Consider the following 20,973-nt stretch of genomic DNA (forward strand, 5'->3'; position numbering starts at 1 on the left):
GATCGATGAGGGGTCATTAGTCTCAAAATGGTAATTTTGCGAAATGCTTGACATTTTATGTACCGTTTTGCGTGAAATCGAATGTGGAGGTGTGATCGCACATTTTACTCGCGCTGTGAAGGACTTGGTTGAAAATTTTGATCATCGGTGGACTTACTTGCAACTTGTCACCTTGTATATATAGGAGCTCGCTAGGGTTTCATTGAGGAAAACCCTAACCCAGCTAACCACCTCAGCTGAGACCTTTCCCAGCCGCTGCACTACCCTTCCCTGCCCTCGCTGTGCGCGTCCCGCAGCCGCCGCGCACTTTCGACCACCGGAATCGACTCCACCTCCTTCTCCTCTTTTGTTCCAGCACTACCTCCCCTCATCTTTGCATGCGCTGCTGCCAGGGAGGTCCCTCACCCTCGGGCTCCACCTCTGACAGTAGGCCCCAGCCCGCCCGTCGGTCGCCGCCGCCCCCGCTCCTGGCTCCCTACAGCCACTCTAGGCTACCTCGGGCCGAGGCTAGGTCCACTTTGTCTCCTCGTGTCGCCGCCGCCTAGGGTCGGCCGAGACGCCTTCCCCTAGCCTCCGGCGACCCGTCGCTGTCATCCCGGAGCGACCCCGGTCGCCACCGTGGCCACCACTGCCCTGTGAGCCCGAGCCGAACTCATGCGGGCTCAGGATGCTCTACTGCTGCCACCGCTGCCTTTTGCTGCCGGGAAGTGTGAGCGCCGGCTCCCCCTGGCTGGCCGCACCCGGATTCTGCCAGTAACCTCGCAGCCAGAGCTCCCTGCCGGCCGGAATGAGCCTCTGTTCTATACTGGATTCCTGTGGCTAGGGCATCATTACCCGCCGCCGCCGCCGCATCCCGTCGCCGGCCGACGCGCGCCTCGGCCTCCCTCCGTCGCCTGCACCTGCCTGCCACAGGCATACCTGCCTTCCGGCCGCCGCCGGCCGTGCCCGAGCTCCCCATGGTCCGGTGAGTTCTATTTCACTATTTTGTGCACAGTTTCGAGTTTCGGTAGCCTTTCCGGTGATTCGAGGACACCCCGATAATTTTGAAAGTGAGCACGATGATCCCTGCTTCGTGCTGAACATCGTGCTCACCTCCATTGGGGTCAACGACGCCCCGGTTTGCGTGTTAGACACGATTTAGGCGCGGTGCGCGCTGTTTCACTGAAGTTCGCGTTGCTCGCGTGCTCGCCACAGTGGCTGGCAGTGCTCTGAAGTGTGAGCATGGCCTCCGGCATGCGGAGACCTATCAGCGGGTGTCTTGGCTTGGCTGAAAGATACCCGGTTTGTGCTGTCTGGCCATAAAACCCCAAAATCACATGAAATAATATGATTTTATGTAGTCAGGAGGGTTTTTATACAATTGTTTAAATTGGGGTTGCTGTTGCTAGTGTGTGCGGGCTGTGGGTGACCTCTGGACTGGTTGTCCAAGGCCTGAGGCCTTTTCGGAGATCGAAAACTGATTTCCAGTGCGTTTTTCTGTGAAATCCGCCGAGGGAATGCGTTTTCGATTCGAAATTTTTTCGACGGTGCCTCGTGATAAATTGTTAAGTCGCTGAGCCTTGTTGGCTGGTCACCCGCGTCGTTTCGAGGATCCGGAAACGACGGGTGAGCGACGGTGGGTTCCGATGTCGAATTGGACATTTCCGGGAACCCTGATCGGAACGATTATCCGACGATAATCATTTCGATGTGAGGCGGTGTGTTTGCTGCCAAGTCCCATGAATAATGGTGTTTAGTGGCAGCGGGTGAATCGTAGCACGAGTCGGTGAGTTTCGGGACAGTTCGTGGGTCCTGATGGAGTCCCGGTGCGATTTTCGGGACTTCCGGCGAGTTACGGCAATCGATTTTTAGGAAACCGATTCCCGTAGGTTTATTGGTGGAGATTGTGAGTAGTGGTTTGTGTTTGCGGGTTGGATTCTAACCTGTTGGATCTTTCGTAGGTCCGGTTGATACTTCTTCCGCAGTTGGGAGACCAGTGCCGTATACGTACAGGTGGGTACTTCGACCCAAAGTCGGTACAGTAGTGCATGCTCGGTGACATTCCTTTCACTCTTTCCTCATTGTTATTATTGCATATTATATATTGAGCCTTGCACCCATCTTGTTTCCGTTATACTCTACTCGGATGTTTTCATGTTTAGTATTATGAGTAGGAGTAGAGTAGATTTATCTACATATGATATCTGTGACCTGGTTGGTCGGTTCTCATATCTGTGACCTTGTTGGCGGCTTACTGCATTGTTATCGTGGCCTACTTGGTCGGTTGGATTATTTGATGACCTATACGGTCGGTATACCCTGAGGGGTATGATTGTCGGCTAGTGGCTGACGGTTTGTTCTGGATTATACCGATGTATGGGGGAGGTGCCAGTCGGAGAAAAAGGAGTCGTCGGAGATCCCTAGCCGGCGACAATCATGAGGTACTACGGCGGCCAATATCCGGCCGCACATAACAAGCAGGTGGCAGACAACACAGCTAGAGAGGGTGGCCGCAGGGTGGTGCTGCTGGGGTTTCCCGGCCAAGGTACAGTGGCGGCGACGCCGGCGATGGCTGGCGACGATTGTAACTAGAGAGAAGGGTCTCTACACCATATATATATATATATATATATATATATGTAAAGAGAGAGAGAGAGAGAGAGAGAGAGAGAGAGAGAGAGAGAGAGATGGCCTAACGAGGGAGCTCGCTAGTGGTAGTACACCGGCCGGTGGTGTGGCGTAGGAAGAGGGGTGGCGGTTGTGTCAAGAAGAAGGGAGAGAGGAGAGTGGTTTGGATTAGGTGAAAACCTAAACCATATATATATAATATAAAACATATATACACCTCTATATATAAGATTATATTTTTGTAACAAATTCAAGAAAGCCCCTCAACTAAGCCCTGCACCAAAGTCCCAGAGTTACATATTTGCATAGAAGTGCCTCCCGCAATAATTTCTTTTTGCAATAATTTCTTCCCTTTTTTTTTGCAGTTTAGCATATGGAATGCCTCACTTTTGCAAAAAGATCCATCAACCGATTTTCTCTCTCTAGATTTAAATCCGTGCCAATTTTCACAAAAACTCAAAATTCTATGAAACTTGAATCCATAGATTTGTTTGTGAGTCTAATTTCACATTAGTCCTTCCATATATGAGAATTTTAGAATTTCTCACATGAAATTACAACCTTTTTGTGCATTGTACCTTTTTCGCAAATCATGAAAATTGCAATTTAGCCCCTTATGGATCACAAATTCAAATCCAAAACTCACCCATAGTTGAATTTGCTCACAAGTTCCTCCACCTCAAAAATCGCGCATTTTGGCTCACGAAATGCCGCGCTTTTTGAATAAATACTCCGATTTAGTAAAATTGCATTTATGCAATATCATCCCCAAAATATCACCATATTACACCAAACTACACTGGGGTCCACTATAGGACTAACAACATTGATGGAACAAGAATGTGGCACTTCTCGTTTCAACGAAACCACTTCTAAATACTTGATAAATCACCCTCTTTAGAGAAATTCATTGTAAAATATTCTTGGTTACTACACTGTATGTACATGGCAACTCCCAAAATGAAACTATTTCTAGTAAGGGTACTGCTCTAGCAAGATGATCAAGTAGACCGGGATCTAGCTCGTGACTCCCTCACCTCGATTCGAAGCAGCAGCGGCAACCTACGACTCTATAAGAAAATGTGGCAACAACGGGTGTGAGAACTACTATAAAAAGTGGATACCGTAACTGACCCCAACGGCTTACCCATTAAGTCTGCGAGACTAACATGATAGTTTGTCGGTAAAGAAACAATAAAATAAGTCGAAAAGCATTCTACAATAATTATGCCACTATCCTACCACTACTCATATCAAGTCTTTTGCGAAAATGCAACACTAGCTAATAAATCAGCCCTCACTGACCCAATCCATAGGGACTGCGATACGCCCGTCCCACCTGTCTAAGCTACACCGTACACCACCCCGAGGGCAACCAGTGGAGAGCAAAAGTCCAAACCGGACTACTATGATATCAACGCAAGGTAGCTAGACTCCGGAGCGGCACTTGTGGGCGCGACCCAACCGAATATGTAAGCGTGTCTCTGTTGAGTTCAATCCGGCTCATGCATGCTAAAATCAAAACAACTGGGTCAAATTGGTCTAACAACAAAGGCTCGCGTACCCTCAGCACAAACTGCTGCAAGAAGTGAAGATCTGGGTACGCTGTCGATCCCAACGGCATCCGACTGTACAGAATAGCCTAACTCTGCTATAAAAACGAGCTAAGCATCTCAGCAAGAGCGTAATCTCAACCTACACTAGTCTAAATATCTATAACGCACTAACAGCGGTGATATAAAAGAGAAATCAAGTCCTGAAATTAAATCCGTTAACTTTTTGAAAAATAAGTTGTGCAGGTTTTCTAAGTTTTCTCCTAAGTCAAGTCCCAGTTCAGCAGGTAATAATCATCAAAATTTAGATAAAAGAATATTTCAAAACTTAGATTTCATCTATAACATGCAAATCTACAGTTTGAGCTACTAAATAAGATGATTAATGTAAAACTATACATGCTGGAGTTTCATATAATTAGGAGGAATTCCGAAGACTTTGGTCGACATTAATCCACCTTAAACGCGAGTCCAACGATGGCAATAAGTCGATAAGAGAGCTTAAGGATCAATCCCAACTCAAATCGCAACCAACAACCAGGTCCACAGGATTCAGGCCTTGTAATCCAGAGTTTTGGGTGCCCAGATTCAGAGCCCAGAATAGCAGCTTGGTGGCTTCAACCTACAGGGGTTCAAAATAGAATTTAACCCAATTCTCAAGTCCAAATGCAATAAAACTTCACCCAACTCACCTCAAAAGATTAGAGAACAATTCCCCAGTTTCCTTATCAAAATTAAGTTCAAATCAATCACCAAAAAGCCTTCACAAGGATTCGGACCCAACTTCTGAATGCCCAGAACCTGCATCCAGAACTGCAGCACTTCAGTATTGAAGCAAATACTTAATCCAGCTCAAATCCGATAATTCCAAATTGTAAAACCCATAGAATAAGGTCACAAACCTTCAAAAATGAGGGAAAAAGTAATCCAAATCCAACAATTAGCTCTCTAAAAAAAATCTGGATTTAAAATTCCAACAATTCCATCAAAAACCTTCAAAAACTGCATCTATAGCTTGGAAACTCAAAATCTAAGATAAATTCACCTTCCAATTTGCAATTCAAGAGAGGGACAGGTTCTAAACCAATAGACTTTGACTCGTCCCGACACTACAGATGTGTCGAGAGGTTGCTGATACTGCAGTTATTCCGACACTTACGCTCCAGGGACACTACAATTTTATTCCTATTTATGATTTCCAAGAATGGAGGATAACTCTCTAAAAGCAAAGAGGATGTCACGGCTAGTCTAAAAAATCTGGGGGTAATTGCTTGCTCATTTATTTTCTTTCTTAATTGTTCACGTGTAGATAGACGTGATATGTTCTACTTGAAACTTAAATAAAATAGGTCTTAATTTAATTATAGCTTTCTATGTTCTATGCAGATTTAAGAAATAGTAACAAGCCTATCTACTTTTACTGTGTTGATTCATAATATATGTCCATGATTCTTGAATCGCTGTTTGTGATCATAGTGATCAAATGCATGTGATTGTTTTATAATAAACGGTACATAGGCTCTACTTTCATTTCACATGTTAACTAATAACGAGTACTAAACTAACGACTGTAAAGATAAAAAATATCAGTTGACTAGTGCCTATTTGCCTTGGCTGCTAGAATCACTTCTTTTAGAACCAGCACCAAGGAGTCTGACAAATATTTATAATGCTTTTGCTGCTAGGAAGTTAAGTTTATCTTCAAAAACACCCACAAATTCAATTTGATACTTAAAAAAGGACTTATCATCAATAATTGGGCAAAAAATAATAACTATTGCAAAAATAATTAGAGACAGTTATGAAAAAGAAGAATAGCAGTATTTTTTCTCTTCTTGCTATCACATTCTCATCTAATTGCCTTATTTAGACAACTATATGGAGGTAGAAAAAAAGGCAAATTGCATTGCATTAAGTTGAATTATATATTATTTGCTATAATGATATTATTTTTTTTCTGTACATATTTGTAAAAGAGTTGATAACAATTTTCTCTTCTTTCTCCACAGGTTTATAAGAGAGAGTAATGACAAAATATTTTTGCAACACTTTGGCGACATTTTGGCAATATATATTAAAGCAAGTTTAGAAACTTAGATATATTATGACAAGTGTACATTTTGATGCTTATGTGAGCTAGGAAAAGCATTATACTTTTCTCTCACTATTTTTTGAGTGTGAGTTGGATGATTATAATGTTACAATGTTACTTAAACTGCTTTTCCTAAGACAATCTTAGTTGCTTATTTATCCTATATGATCATATTTATTCTTCGAAACATCTTTAATTTGATTCAATCTTATTTATTATAGACATTTCACTATTGGAGTCATGGTGTTCATATTTAATTTGATCTTGAGAGTTGAATGTTGCCAACATTTGAAAGATGAAATATTTACAACACACAATTAACGTCGACTATAATTGCCATCATAAAATAAAAAAAAAATTCTACTAAACTGTTCATTATCAATTAGTGGCGCTAATAGTCGTCGTCCTTTATTTGAACTTTTAGCGGCGATATGGTGTCGCCGCCTTTATTCAAAATTTAGTGGCGACAATGTGTCGCTATCTTTTATTCAAACTTTTAGTGGCGACAAAATGTCGCTAGTGGCGACAAAATATTGCTGTATTTTGTTCAAACTTTTAGTGGCGACAAAATGCCCACCGTAGTTTGTTCAAACTTTTAGTGGTGACAAAATATCGTCGTATTTTATTCAAACTTTTAGTGACGACATAGCGTTGCCATTATATGAAAACTTTTAGAGGTGACACTTTGTTGTCACTAAATACTATTCCCAACAGGCTTTTAGGTAGCGACGTGCGCGACAATATCTTTCCGTCGCGACATTTTGGCTGATGGCAGCAACAATGGTCGCCACTATATCCATTGCCTATTACTTGCACGCACTTGCACCTGTTTTGTTTTATTTTAGAAAACGAAACTATAATCAACATTATAGTCATTTTGGAACTATTGTAATCATTAAATCATCTTCAGAGAAATAGTGCTAATTTTGGTTTCCTTTAATATCATGTGGCAATTAATGCAGGTGCGTTGTTCTTTTGACATCGTGCGCTTAGGTTGGCTTTCGTGCCAGGGCATGATAGTATTAAACACAAGGATGGAGTGGAAGGCAACTGAGCTAAGTAGAAGGAGAAGAACAGGGAGAAGTGAGGAAAGAAGGGAAAAGAGAGTGGGAAAGCGACGGGAGGAGAGAGAGAGAGAGAGAGAGAGAGAGAGAGAGAGAGAGAGAGAGAAGAAGAAGAAGAAGAAGAAGAAGAAGAAGAAGAAGAAAAGAGGGGATGAAATGAGGAGGTAAGTAGGAAGGTACATGAGAGAGAGAGGTGTTTTATAAGAGAAGTGTTTTACAGGGAAAAATACATGGAGTGGAGGTAGAGGAGGGGAGAGGGAAGGGCGAGGGCTTTAGGGAAATGACGTGTTTCCTCATCATTTTGCATTAGGAAAAAATGTGACAGAAAGAATTCATTGTAGATGGAAAGTATGGCTAGCGGCCTCGATCGATTAATCAGATTACTCGGGCAATTGACTGTTCAGTCAATTAAAACTTGGCCATAATAAAATATAAACCAAATTCAGTCATTTGGAAATTGGCCACAACAAAATGTAAATCATCTCTAGTCAATTGAAAATTGGCCGTAATAAAATGTAAACCATATTTTAAAAAATTCAATATTACTCAAAATAATTTTTAAATTCTTAAAAATTAGCTTAGAAGTCTTGGATAGTACAAAATAGTTCACTGCTATCCTTGGACTCTAAAGATGACGTAGATATGATTAGTTTAGATCTATTTTTAATAATAAATTTTTTATATGCTTGTTTTTATAACTTACAAGTTTAAAAACCTAATATTGGAAAATGCTTGGCCCGATTCGGTGTCTTTACGTGGGACTAATTATTATCAGGCCTTAACTTGAATATTTAGGACCAAAGTTGTTTGTAGGCCCTGTTAATACATTTGGTTCGAGAATAAAGCGGAGATAACAAAAGTTATTTCCACCGTTTGGTTAGGAAAAAAAGTGAAGATAACAAAAGTTATTCCTTTATTTCAAGGCATTTTTTGGCCGGAATCAGATATATCAGTCAAACCTAGCTATTCCCAATTATGGATTATTTTGGAATAACTTGGGATAAACTATTCCACCAAAATGGTGGAATAGTGCTATTCCAAAATTTACTTCTAAGCTTTATTGTTATTAATATTATAAACTGAACTAAAATAAGTTATACGATATATTATATATTATAGTAAATTATCTCTTTTATAAAATTTTTAATTATACAATATTAATACATCTTATCTGTACTTATATATTATACATAAATATTATAATAAGTAATTTTTATTTAAATTTAATGTTGAAGTAGGATTTGAAAAAAAATTGTTTTTATAATAAATTATTTTTATTAAATTATATTTTTTATCAAATTCAACCATCACTCTTTTCAACTACATCTACTATTCCATTAAAATAACCAAAATGCAATTTAAATTATTCTTGAGAATAACATTATTACAAATCAAATAAAATTTTACTTTTATTTTTAACTATTCCGAATAATAAATTATTCTATTGATAAAAAAATTATCTTAATATTAATTATTTCCGAATCAAATGGGGCCCAAAGGTCTTATAGAATGTTAATTTATTAATGAAATCAACATTGTGCACTTGGCAACTAGGCATATAGTTTTAGCTTACATTTATATAATATTGATTTTATCAATGACAATTTAGAAAGAAAATAACTTTCTAGCATGCACACATGATTTTATCAATGAAAATTTAGAAAGAAAATAACTTTTTAGCATACACACATCATGTAGCAGTAGTATAATAACCTGGGTGATGTGACGGGTAGATAATTAAAAAAATAGAAAACAACAACAAAAGAAGAAAAAGGGTAATGGATGAAGCGACAATAAGGGGTGGGATTCATCTTGCCGATGAAAGAAGGTAACAGCCGAAAAAAGCGGAAGAGGAACAGTTCGACCCAATACAAAGATGTGACCCGATTCACTTCAAGCAAAAAAAAGACGGAAACCTAATTCGATTCAAGTAAAGAAAGAAAAAAATATATATAGAGACCTTGAACTGGTCTGGTGGAGTCCACACACGACAATAATTGATTCGGTTCAAGCAAATAAAGAGGAAATAATATGGAAGACTTGAGCCGGTTCAGAATGGAGCCCACACATAACAATGAAGGGAATGTTGCTTTGTGGCAAATTTAAGGAGAATAATGTATAGGTATAGACTTGAGCCGGTTCGGGGAGCCCACACTCAACATTGATTTGTTCGGTTTAAGCAAAAAAAAAGACCAGTTCGATTTAAGCAAAGAAAGAGAAAATTATATGAAGGATATATATGAGTCGATTCGAGGTGCAACTCACACTCAACAATAAAGAGAACGTTGTCATGTGGCAAATTTAGAGAGAACAATGTGTAGGTATAAATATAGATAACATCTAGTCCAGAAAACAAAAACGAAAAAATTGAAAATCCAATGCAAGCGCATAAAACACATAAAAGAAGCTCTTATTTTTGAGCTTTTATTTTCTCATAGATTTGCTTGGGCAACACACTTTATTATTATAATATTAATGAGTCAGAGTTTAATTGTGATACGTATCAACTGAGCACTAAATCTAGCAAGTCAACCACTAATGAGTTGTCACAATTAAAATTGACCCATCAATTACATTTTGATAAATAGACATCTTTATTTGTGGTAGTAGTTCTCATAATAGAGGATTTGAGGATCAATAGTAAACCTCAATGACAGACCGCAAGCCTAATGCATTCACTATTTTATATTCCTTGTAACCTGCATCAGTAAATATTTTGCTCCATTCTTTTTCATTTCTCTCTTTTCCTGAAGTTAGAACCATCATGAGTATATCAAAGAAAAGTTGTGTTTCCTCGGACTTGAAATGCTCACTCTCCCTACTGATCATCACCATGTCGATGATAATAACTTTACCACCCTTTTCCTTGGAAGGAACGGCCTCCTTACAGCGTTTTAATATCTTCACACAGTGCTCATCATTCCAATCGTGTAAGATCGACTGCAAGAAATTAAATAATAATATTTATACATGAATATATAAGAAATAATCATCTTTAATCAGAGAAGTAATTTCGGCATTAAAACAAGGGTAAAGTGTACGAATTAATGGTCACTATACTATTCAGATGTAGCAACTTTGTCCCTGCTTTCTAATTTGAAGACCTTAATTAGTTTCTAAACTTTATAATGTACGATACAATTTAATCTCTGGCACACTAAAAAGAATTTTAATTGGTATTATACTGTGATATTTTAATTTTAATTTTTTTGGTTGTTTTCGGTGACTTTTTTAGCATTTGCACGAAAAACTGTTAGGACAAAGGCGCAATACCAATATAGCACAAGCAATACTTATATTATACCCTTAAAATAATAGGAAACTAGAAAGTAGCCCGTGCATTACACGAATTGTAATTATAATAAATTATTAATTTCTTAATGTAATTAAAATTTTATAGATTTTATATAGAGTCCAGCTACTATCTCTTTAGAAGGACGGAGGCCTTCGTCCTTTCAAGTCGTTTTAGATGATAGGGATTCCAAATCGATGATTGAAACTATTAAAGTTGATCTAGACCGTCTAGAAACTAAATTTCATAAATTTTGAAATTTGTTATCAAATTTATTGAAGAGTCGAAAAATGAACGATAAAAAACGAATAATCTTGTGGAAATAGATATTAGACTTTTTTAATTCATGATCGGACTTATCAAACATTATCTAAATAATATAAAAAATTTTCTATAAAAAATTTAAGTTGTTTGGATTGTTCTACACCATTAAACAAGCAAACGGCTTATATAGACAATCAAATTATCGATTTTGTGATCCTTTGATCATTATGAAAATAATTTTTAAAATTCATGAAATATACTTTCTAGACAATTTAAATACTCTAAATCAACTTTAACGGTTTCGATCATTAATTAATAGTACCAAGCACTTGATGCTATTAGGTATTTGGCCCTTGGATGAAAGGATATACAGTTAGAATGATAATGGTCTCCTAAAATTGAGTAGATGGTTAGTTGACTTATATATGTTGTCCTCTCTCTGACCTATGCTCTCTCTTCCTCTCTCTCTCTCTCTCTCTCTCTCTCTATAAATTCCAACTTAATCGTTCCCTTTAATCTCAAATCTCTGGTTCTCTTTAAGCTAGACTTTTTCTATCTCTTTATCTCTTCACATCTTTAACCTATAAATCTCTCTTCCTAATCTCAACTCTTTCTCCGTTTAACTCGTGTTTCTCTCTCTCTCTCTCTCTCTCTCTCTCTCTAAAAGTTAAGCACTCTTAATTTACCTAAAAATAAATTCTTTATTATTGTTGAAAAGAAAAAGATATATTAGCTAGCTATTTTATTTATTACTATTTGATCATTAATACCTTATCTAATTTTTTCTTAAAAGATGTTGAAATTTCTGATAGTATTATCTAAAATTAATTAACGAAATAATATATTAATTATATAATTTTCGTAATCTTAAATAATATGAGTACCGTACGAACCAAATAGCGGAATGTCGCATTCTTAATAAGAGAATGAGTAGAGATAAAATTTGTAAATATCTTTTCATTGCTAGTAATCTTCCGTAGTGTAAGGCCACGGAGGGTGTAATATGTATTCAGTCGTACCTTGAGTAGGATAGCATCTGCGGGAGGGACGTACTCAAACATATCTCCAGATACGAAAACAATCCTCCCATTTTCTTCACTCGTCAAGCCTTCAACTACATGCGGAAGGTCAAAAACTGTGAACTGCACCTGCGGTAGGGCTTTAGCAATTGCTCGCGCCAACGTGCCTGTGCCGCCTGCGACGTCCACCACCTACCGCAACCCGGAGAACCTGTCCATGCATGCGCTCGCGACCACTTTGCCCACCAGACTCGTGTCACTCACCATCGCCTCATTAAAAGAATCGTTGAAACTCGCATTTTTTTTGGCTACTCCCCAGATGTGATCTCCGTGAGCTATTTCAAATGTGGTCGACGCATTCGATTGCCGAAACCACTCACCGAGGCTATGCCACGGCAACGTAAGCATATGGTCGAGAATACCAAGCACAAACGGGGAAGCGCTAGTTTCGCTATCCTTCAGAAGAAGGGAAGAGTTGACGGTCGGGAGAAAGAGTTCATCGGTCTCACCGACACCGTCGTCCTTCTCTATCTTGTGACGAGTACTGAAGAAGCCCGAGTGCACGAGGAGGCGCATCAGGCGGCGCAGGTGATCAATACGGGTTGGCGGGATGGATAACTTGTTTGCCAGCTCGTAGAGGGAAACGGGCTCGCCGCCGTTCGAGTGGACGGCGTCGGGGATGCCGAGCTCTACGGCACACTTTAGGGACATGGATTTTATGAAACTTAAAGTGTGGTTCGTCGCATGGGATTGAGCTTGCAATAAATCCTTACTAGATTCTACGCCACGCTCCATCGCACAAATTAGCTATCTCGTAGTAATATGAAATTGCACTCCGTCTAGCTGGTGCATGCATGGATTATTGGGCTCTCGTTGCTCCTTAAATAGCCAAAACAAATTGTTCTCCACCATTTTTTTTTTTTTTTTGTTTTTTCTTGGGCCCCATAATATTATACCATGCTGTGAGATGGATCTAACCCGCCTTGTTTAGTTGGTAACCTAATCACCAACGAGATGAGCTAGATAATTAATAGCGGTCAAAAGCAACAACCCTTAATTCAAGTGTTGTAGTCCTATCTTCTATGATTTAAGAAAATCTTTTTTGGATTTTAGTGATATTGAAAAAGGAGAATGGTAAGATTAGTGGAGAAATATGGGCTCTTAGATAGTAGAGTTGTAGTGTTAATTATCACCAAAAATACAGTTGCAGGGCTGCCATGGCTTATATCAAAATTACTATAGCTTGAAGTACTTTACTGTAATTAGGATTGTATAGATGTGAGAAACTATATATATTGACTACAATGACATATTGGTTAATTGATTTGGGGTTCTAGCAGATTAAGCCTTCCACATACGTCCAAATTTTATATTTAATTCCTATAAATTTATATTTGCCGTGTCTTCTGCTAAATCTTTTATCCATGCGCATGGCATGATTTATCACATCAATCTTTATATGTGCTGTCTCTTCTGCTAAATTTAATTTCTATCCATGCGTATGGCATGATTTATCACATCAATCGATAGAATGATGACGGGTATAATATAAGAAAATGTCTAATGACGAGAACCTCTGGATGTGAAGGAACTTAAAATCAACTATGGTACAACATGTCAAGAAAAATTTTTCTTAAAAAACAATATATATATATGTCAAGGAAAATGATTACCACAAATTTCTCTGTGGTCTTCAAACTTTCTAGTTTGATTTGATATACAAGAAAACAATGTTTAGATAATACAATATCAGCGAAGAAACAGATCAAAGTCCGACAAAAATAGGAAGAAGAAGAAAGAAAGAGCAACACGCGAAGATTGGTTGGATAATACAATCATCACATGATGACAACGAAATGGATTCACTTCTGAAACAGACGAAGGGAAAAATAAAGCGTGTATAACCATGGTCAACAATAGCCGACAAATTTTGTAGATGAAAAATGTCAAATGTACACATGTCAATGGGCCCATTATTTTGAACACTCAAGATCAGATCTTTAATTTCCAACGCATCCGGTGCCCCATGCAATCCTACTAGCGCACTCAATGCTAATTTGTCTGGAATATATGGGCCTATTTCGATTAGATTCTGAAAAAATAATTTATGCAGAATTGATTTTGATTTGAAAAAATAACTTTCGCTAAAAACTATAGAGAGTTTGACTGATTGAATTTAGATAAAAGTGATTTTTCTGAAGTGATTTTGTAAAACTGTTTAGCAAAAAAAATTTAATATTTGCATATAAAGTTTACTTTAGGGTATTTATGAAATTTTGAAGTTTCTGTAAATTGGTTCGGAGTTGCAATAGGTGCATCCTACATCACCCCTTTCAAACGCAATTATAAATGAGTTGATATTGAAATTTAATTTGCTGAAAATATTTCTGACATCAAAATTTATTTATTTATATATTATTTTTTGAGAGGGAACGATAATATGTAACTGGAAGTGTGAATCAACTAAGATTCGAACTTGAGACCTTGGATATCAACTATCAAGTTCTTTGCAACTTGCATTATGGATGGTTGGTGACATCAAATTTTAATTTATTCAGTATAGTCGGACCATCTATATATTCAACTCTACTTCCTATTTTCTGTTTCTGCACTTCATTTGGTTGGAAAAAAAAAAGCCAGTATACAACTAAAATGCAGTTTTCTTATCTGCTTTTACTGTTTGTATTTGAAGTTCCTGAGTTCCTATACCTTACAAGAGACATAGGTAACTAAACTAATTAACCTCCATAATCTATTCTAGATACAATGTATTATAAAATTCTGAATAAAATAATTTATTTTCTTACATTTTTTTATACTTATGTAATAAATGTGTTATATACTCTGGACAAAATTAATCTTGTAAATAAATGTGAATATCATACACAAATAACTATTTTGAGCATACAAAACTTAAAATATTTTTTTCTTTTCTATTTTCACTTTTCCAGTCCTATCCCTGACCCTTGAAACTAAGTTTTTCTTTTTTTTCTTTTTTCCAAATCTGCAATCATATTCACCTCCCGCGCGCGCCCATTCGGCATTCATGGCACCAAACTAAAACCTCCAACGCTTTACAACAGAGGAGAAAGAGCGGCATCATGCTATTTTCAAGGTGCATTTTTTATTTCATTTTATGGAAAGTGTTTAAGAAACTTTGTTTTACTATCCACGAAATCTCAAATAAAGACTATACGTTGAGTTGTTTATATATGTAGGGTCTAATTTTATGTTTTTAAAAGATGAAAGAATTTTCACTACTTATGTTGTAATTTATCGAATTATGAGATAAATTGATAAAGTACGAATTTCATCATACTAGACATGACTAAAATAGATTTAGAAAAGTATAGACTCAGTTTGGATCGAATTGAAATCAATTTGGATCGAAATAGTGTTCCAAGTATAGACTGAGACCCAGAAAACTGAGCTCCAGGTTAATTCAAACACTTGGATTGCACTGTGGGCACCTTAATGTGGATTCGGAACCTACTTGCAGGCGCTCGGATAATTTTGAACCTCCAACCCAAAAGTGAGTGCTAGTGAGCAAGAGTTTCGGATGCGCGAAATTCCCTACAAGCGCCCAAAACAACTTTCGGATGATCCCAGTGCGCGCCTATTATTACATTCGGACGCTTAACCCGAGAGCACCCATTGCGCGATCAATTAAACAATTGAACACCGGATTCCTATATATTCTGGGTGTCTAAATTGTGCAGCTGATGGAGCCAGCCAGCACTGAGTCCCTTGACCAGACGTAGCTATGTAACACTGAATGTTGAGCACCTTCGATTCAAAAACCTGAATTGTCAAGCTCGCGCTCGAAACCAGTCGCACAGGGTATTTTTGGTCTATTGCAAAATAGAAAACTTTGAGAGGCTTAGTTTTTATTGTAGCAACCCTATAAAAGGGTTTTCACTGTAACCCTAACACACCAGCCACATTTCACCCCCTTTCTCTCTCTTTTCTCTTTCTCTCTCTAGAAAAGGAAACAACCGATCGATCCGCTATTCCTAGAGCTCGGAGCTCAGAGCCATCATCTCCAAAGCTTAGAAAAGGTGGAGAAGTATAAGGGGAAGCTCTAGGAGAAAGGAGAAAACACTTCTCTGCCACATTTGGCTTACAAAACAAGAAGAGGTGAGTTGGTAATTTAAGATTTGAATTTTAGGGATTTCAAAATGGAGATTCTTAGGCTTTAATTGTGTTAGAACAATATTAGCTAGGAAGTTTCTTGGTGTACTAAGAGATCAAATCCATCTCTTTGGTGGAGGATCTAGCAAAGGTAGGGAATACCTCTGAAATGGTTTGATATTTCTTTTGTCCTTAGTTTTCTTTGGATAATATTATGTATTATTGTGACACCCCTAGTCTTATATATAAGATAAATAAAGGACTAAACCTCTTAACCTGGCTATGGCATTTAGGGCATTTGCTAAACCCAAGGGATTAAGAAAGTTAAGCGTGCTAGAACTAGAGTAGTCCTAGGACCCATGGGAAGTGTGATGTCACAGTTAGTATCAAAGCTAATTACCCGCCGAAAATATGAGACGAGTCTCGGCTGAGCCAGTGTTTACAACAGGAGAGTGAGGTTCTCATGCTAATGACTATGTGGGTAGAGCGCGGCTCTCCCACAAGATCAGTTAAGGCTAGCGAGATGAGTTTCATATCATCTAGTACTTGTGAATTCGAGCTTGACGAGGATGCCAGGGCTTAAGGGGGAAGGAATGTGACACCCCCAGTCCTATATATAAGATATAAAAAGGACATCGACCATCCCTAGAGGAAGTGGCAAAGGGCTTGATAGTTGGTACCCGAGACCCAAGTTCGAATCCTAGTTGATTCACAATTCTAGCTAAGTTTATTTCTAAATGAAATGAACGAAGCGGGTAGCGTGCTACCTATCTCTCTCTAAAAAAAAAAGATATATAAAGGACTAAACCTCTCACGCCCCGAGACCACCAATTTGGTCGGTTCGGGCCCGTACACAGACGTCGAACGAACAGAACCTCTTCTTTTCGCCCAAGGCTCAACAACAACTATCAAACATGTATAAGAAAATGCCCAGAAAAAATTTCAATATACATGACCTACACGAGGGTAAGCAATACAAACAAGTGAAAGTAACTAACTAAAACATTCCTACATTGTATCTTGATTACTTTAAATGAAATACAGAGCTTACCATCTACTTACACATATTCTTTAATACATTCTTTAACATAGATACATTGCCATCTCTCAAATAAACAATTTACATTTGCTTTCATCAACTGTAAATAGATGAAATGTACAAGGTACAACTATACTAAATAGATGTCAGCTATCTATGGAACGCTGTCCAAGTCACGATCCTCAACCACCCTGCACGAACAAGAACCTGCATGGTTAGTGGGGTGAGAACTACTGAAAGTTCCTAGTGGGTTCGGCTGCCGACCTCACCGACTCACCCACTAGGTTTATTTAGGCATATATAGGCAAAGAAAAGAATAGATAGTAACCAATTATAACATGTAACCACTACAATGCCTGTACAAAACTGAAAGGAACAATATATATAACAGATGAAAGTTATGCGCGCATGCTATTAATAACCATTACCCAATCAATCTGGTTAACCATTTGGTTAACTATAACTCACCAACTCAATCCCTTTTGTCGGGCCCTAAGCTGCCTGCCGACGGGACCGTCTACTGGAAAGGCTTATACGATCAACCTAGTTGATAACACACTCCGGAGCTCATCGCCCAAGGAGGAGCGACCTTACCTCGAGCATTAGACTAATGTGAGTATGATCCAATCCTCACTTAGAGGATGCACTGACAATGCCACACTTTAACTAGCTCTTTATGCTAGATTTACATGTCAAACTCTAGATGCTAATCAGTTCATCTAGTTCTAATGCTACACATTTTACCGGTTCATTCTCCTTGTTTGACATTCACAATACTAGGTGCCACTCATGCAATCTATTTACAATGTCACTTTGTCAACTATTTCATAGTCAAACACAAGTTCATACATCTATAGAATTCTATATTTACTAACCATTGTCCAACTGTACTTTGCTTCCAATTCATACAAATAGAACACATATTACACTTTACCATATGACAATCACAACCCTATCATGTATGAATATCAACTAAACATGTATAATCCATATATGCTCAAGAAAGTTGACATAAACATAATATGTCATTCGATGACTTCGGAAAGCACCACCCACCTTTAAATGATGCCGAGATGCGAGAAAACCACTTCTCGCGATTTCTGAACAATCACGACCATCGCTCGCGACAAACGAAGCTAAAATGAGGTTTTTCCTCACTAGCTTGCTGCAGGCTCATTGGAACACCGATCCGAGCGTTCCAACGCATCAGTTTTATCCCCAATTAGGGTTTCAAGCGACCAATTTCAAACTAGGCCTCCAATCCTACAAAAGTGCATTTTTAAGTTTAAGTTTCACATAGCCTGATTCTATACAAATTGTATAAAACGCATATAGCTTTTCTACTAGGTTCCATGATAATTCAAGTGCTGGTAACCTAGAAATTACAGGCTAAACCTTTTCTCTAGGTTAAATATAATGATCCCTAATCTGAAATTAGAACTAATCTACCCAGGTTGTTTACTACGTACATATATACACACAACAATTAGCTTACTTTACGTTGCTTTCATGGCAATTCCAAGCTTTGGAAACCATTAAGCTCTCAACCAAGCTTTCCTTAGGCTGATTAAACATAAATTATAATAAGTAACAGCCCAAGTTTATCCCATACATCATCTCAAATTAGGAATTTCATGTGTGCTGTCCTATACCACTAAGGTTCTTTTATAACATCCAATATATAGTTTCTCTCTAGATCTCATGGCAGCTCCAAGTTCTTACCACCAAAAATTTTATCTTTTAACCTCTTTATAGAGTAAACAACATCACTTTAACCGGGAATTTACCTCATCTAATCTCAAGTTTCAGCTTCTAGCTGAATTCATATTGTTCTATTAGGTTTCCTCATAGAATTACATGCTAGTAGCAAGTTCTAACATCCAAAATCTGTTAAGGTTTTTGTATTGGCAAGTTTCGTGAAGTGAGTCGGAGTCTTGAAGGATCGAAGCGGATTGACGAAGATTGAAGAATTCAATATTTCGAAGATTTTGGAAAGTAGCTCACAATGTAAATCACGATGTAAAGGTAAAGTTTTAATTCATTTTATGGTGATTCATACTTAGTTATAGACATTAAAATCATAAACTTAAAGTTTAATGAATTAGAAAGTGCCTCGGAACGTTGTGATACCCGAAACAGTGCAAAGTGTGAAATTTGCACTGTGTACCGGTACAGCAAGTGCCCCGTACCGGTACAGCCATCAACATTGGCAATGCAAATTTTCGTTCCGTCATTGTGTAACCGGTGACAGCTTTTCGCATACCGGTACACAGTGTAAAATCGTAAAAACTTTCTAATCCGACTCCAATTGATTCTAATGTCTATAAATAAGCTGTTGAGCTTCTCTAATAGATTAAGGATCACGAAAATACATATTTGAGAAACCCTAGAGGCTCAGATTTCATCTAAAACCTATTTTCTACATATTAGCCTCTTTTAGGTCAAATCGAGATATTGAAATTTCATATCTATATGTCGATTTTGATCTCCGCTTCGCTTGGAGTTTCTTTCTTTGGTTTTCATCGATACTCTAAGCGAAGGATCACCATACTCATGATGTTCTTCATGGTGGCGTCGTGGATTCAGCGTGTTTGACGGCGGTTCGTGGATTCGGATCGTGGGCTCATGGATTCGAGTGGCGTTCGTGGATTCGGACGTGTGCGAGGCGTTCGTGGATTCGAACGTGAGGGCGTGGACAACCCGGAGGATTGCGCGAGATTCGTAGGAGGTTAAGAGAGGTTGAGTCCGTGGAGCCGGTAATCACCTTGTAATCTTTTCTTTTAGTAAATTATTTTTTCGCGTGTTGGTCCCGTGGATTTTTTACTCCAAGTTGGAGTTTTTCCACGTAAATCTCGGTGTGATTTTTATTTTTCGCATTCATATTTATCACATTGAGATTTATGGTTTTTGGCTATTTCACCTATTCACCCCCCTCTAGGTGATAGATACAATCTAGATAGATCCTTGGGCTCCTCAAAACTTACAATTGGTATCAGAGAATCTAGATAAATTGTTTATCTAATGGCCGAAGGTGAAAACATTAATCGACCATCGCTTTTCGATGGCACAAACTATGCCTATTGGAAAGTTCGCATGAGAGCTTTTCTAATTGCAATCGATGAGCGCGTTTGGCAATCAATAGAATTTGGATGGAAACATCCTATTGAAAAGGTCAAGAATGTTGAAACGCCAAAACCATGGAACAAGGGGACGAAAGATGAAAACGAGGCATCTTCGTTTAACGGCAAGGGCATAAACGCTTTATTTAATGCATTGTCTCAAACGAAGTTTACTCGTGTTTCGGCGTGTGAAACCGCCAAGGAGATTTGGGATATTCTTCAAGTTACACATGAAGGAACGGGCTTAGTAAAGGTCCAAAAGTTGCAAATGCTAACAAGCAAGTTTGATTCTATTTGTATGGATGAAAACGAGACCTTTACCGAGTATTATACGCGTCTACAAGACGTTGTGAATACATGTGCTAACTTGGGAGAGAAAATCTCGGATTCAAAGGTTGTTAGAAAGATTCTTCGAACTCTTCCGGAACGCTTTCGGGCAAAAGTTGCCGTGATCGAAACCGTTAAGCATCCGGATGAGATGAAAGTCGAAGAGTTAGTAGGCGCTTTACAAACATATGAGATGACTTTTCCTACTAATCAATCTTCTTCGAAGTCTTTCTCTAAAAGCACAGGGGTTGCATTGAAATCGACGAAAGAGGAAGACGGCGACTCGAATTCCGATGGAGAGATCTCAATTTCCGACTTCGAACATCAACTTGCGCTCCTCACGAAAAAGTTTCGCCCGAATTTCCGAAGGAAGAACAATTCGGACAAGGCTACATCATCTAAGCAACAAACGTTTTTTAAATCTTCTACATCTAAAGAGAAGAAGCGTGCACAGGCTTCGAAAGAA

General features: G+C 38.4%; 1 pseudogene; it reads right to left on the bottom strand.

The window, feature by feature from the left end:
• Nucleotides 1-9,710: 9,710 nt before the first annotated feature.
• LOC109703779 lies at nt 9,711-12,800 on the bottom strand (annotated as a pseudogene).
• Nucleotides 12,801-20,973: the final 8,173 nt, after the last annotated feature.

This window comes from Ananas comosus, unplaced genomic scaffold (genome assembly GCF_001540865.1).
Source record: "Ananas comosus cultivar F153 unplaced genomic scaffold, ASM154086v1, whole genome shotgun sequence".
Classification (NCBI taxonomy): Eukaryota; Viridiplantae; Streptophyta; class Magnoliopsida; order Poales; family Bromeliaceae; genus Ananas; species Ananas comosus.